The sequence below is a fragment of the Penaeus chinensis genome, chromosome 30 (assembly GCF_019202785.1).
Source record: "Penaeus chinensis breed Huanghai No. 1 chromosome 30, ASM1920278v2, whole genome shotgun sequence".
Lineage (NCBI taxonomy): Eukaryota > Metazoa > Arthropoda > Malacostraca > Decapoda > Penaeidae > Penaeus > Penaeus chinensis.
Genome location: NC_061848.1, coordinates 5,252,815 through 5,255,314, shown reverse-complemented (window position 1 = coordinate 5,255,314; position 2,500 = coordinate 5,252,815). Strand labels below are relative to the sequence as shown.

General features: G+C 36.5%; 1 long non-coding RNA gene across 1 annotated transcript in view; it reads right to left on the bottom strand.

The window, feature by feature from the left end:
• LOC125041593 overlaps positions 1–1,103 on the bottom strand; it is a 2,115-nt gene extending 1,012 nt beyond the window's left edge. Inside the window, exon 1 of the long non-coding RNA XR_007116302.1 lies at positions 994–1,103. This is a non-coding gene — a long non-coding RNA (uncharacterized LOC125041593). The remainder of the gene's footprint in view (positions 1–993) is intronic.
• Between the last annotated feature and the right edge of the window lie 1,397 nt (positions 1,104–2,500).

Below are 2,500 nucleotides of genomic sequence, written 5' to 3'. Positions count from 1 at the left end.
CAGCTATTTAGAAGTACAACACTGTCAAGTATTTTCTTGCCACCCGACAAAATTAAATTTTTGTGAATGAAAACGAAGGAAACAATGAATAGTGCAATGCTAATTCAAATGTTTAAGATATTTTTGAGCAAAGAAGTAAAGAATATTTTTTAATTTCCATTCTTTAGCTCGTAAATTTCTTATTATATATTTGCCGAAATACTTGGTATATATGTATATTATTAGAGACTTTATAGTGAATTTACTATATGATATACCAGTTATCTATCTATCTATATGTGTATGTGTGTGTCTGTGTGTAGATATATGCATACACATACATCTGTTTATCTATCTATCTATATATATATACATATCTATCTATCTGTTCTTCTACCTTTATTACGTAACATGTTGATCTAAAACTTATGCAAAGATAATTTTTTTCGAGGCTGAAAAGAGTCGACTCTCGGATCAATTAATTTATGGTGTCTGTCTGTCTCTGTTGTGCATCTCAGTAAAGAGGTGTTGGTTTGATCCTGATCGTGAGACACTAATCTGAATTATTAAATCAACGACTATTTCTTCTTTTGTAGTCAGCGAAGACTACGGAAGTGATTTACGCTAGCCTTATATACTAAAATTAGCTACACGCAAGGGCATGCTGCTACATACTCCCTTTCACCTTTGAAACAAAACTCTATTTCGTACACTGTGTCTTTTTTTACATACAAAGGACACACACAAAATAGATCTACATATCCCATCCAAAAAAAATACTTTAACTTAATCAGAAACATTATCTTGGAGAAGATATACTTTTCGGATCTAGAAATAACTAGGTATCTCATGGTCTCTGATTTTCATTACCAGGAATTTGCACGTGGTTAATAGTTACCAGTTAAAACTAGTCTTCCATACTGAGGCTAGAAACTTACAAGGAATTTTACACCTTTCATCTGAGAAAATTATTCTAACACAGTGATGATGAGTATTTTGATACAGAATGCTTACCTGCCTCATGCTGATTGAACCTCACGAACTAATTCTCTTGTCCTGCACACGAGGTCTTATCCTTGACCAGCTCTGTCCTTCACATATCCCTCCCAAGGTTTATATACCAGCGCAAAACGTACCTCCCTCCCCCTTGGCCATAAAGGGGTAAGTGGAAGGGGTGTGAGGAGGAGGAGAAAGAGGGGGGGGGGGGTATGAGTTTACTTAGGGGAGCTGGAGTATGTTGGGGGTATGTAGGAAGATCAGGACAACGACTTTGCCTGTGTGTTACGTGACTTGGAGAAGGAACTCGGCGATCTGAAGAAGGTGGATTTGGGCTGGGAAGAACGCGCATGTTGCTTTGTATTTGTAAATGCATATGGATTTATAATTCCTGGTTAGACTGTATTCCCGATACCAATCATGTGTACTGTATATGTGAGACTGTGGTGCTGACGCCTTTTATTTTACGAAAGTGTATCTTTGTAAACGAAAATTGCCTAGTGTTTCGAGATCAGGTTGTACAGATACACCAATACCATTTTGTATTAATGCATACCTGTATATTCAAAACGACCCCTACTTGTAAGTGAGGCTGTAATGTTGCAATGTATCTTTTTAAGCGCACAAAGGATCATAATTCCAGGTTGGGTTATTTTCTGATAATGGATCCATGTAAATGGCCAGTTTTCTCTTTTTAGTTTAGGCTGTGTAGATTTTTTCTTTAATGTATACATGTAATGCATGTTTGAAGGGCAAAATGTGCAATGCAAATGTATACCTAGATATGCCCAAAAACTCCGGCTTCGTGCATAGAGCCATTATTAACTATTATGCGCTTGATTCGGCAGCAAAACTTTTCAGAAAAGGTTGAACATAAGCAAGTAGACTGTCTTGGCAGTTGACCTTTTTCAGAATAGGCTGAACATGCCTAATGGGTTGTTACTAAAGTGTATAGTTTCAGAGAAGGTTGAACAAACACTAATTGGTTGTTTTAAAAGTTAAACTTTTCAGAACTATCGCACGCACGCACTAACGGGTTGTTTCGGCAAGTAATTATCAAAAAAGGGGCTGGACACGGTACATACACGGTAATGTGTTGTTTGGCCATTAAACCTTTCAAAAAAAAAAAAAAAAAAAAAAAACGCTTCTCTTTCTTCTGTCTTTTTTCGACAATGATTGAATAATTGGTTGTTTCGTCAGTTTATGTTAACGTAAAAGGCTGCACCTAAATTAGTAGAATATTTCGATACTCATCCTTTTCAGAAAAAAAAGAAAAAAATGAAAAAAGCACTAATGGATAATTTCGAAGTTAATCCCTTCCAGAAAATTTAACACGCTAATGGGTTATTACGGCAATTAACCTTTACAGAACCGGCTGAACATACGCTAATGGGTCGTTTCGGCAGTTAAGAAAAGACTAGGAGAGCACTAATGGGTTGTTTCGGCTAGTAACTAGTATGTTTCGACACTAATCTTTCCTAAAGAAGGTTGGACAGGCAACAGTGGATTGTTTCGTCAGTTAACC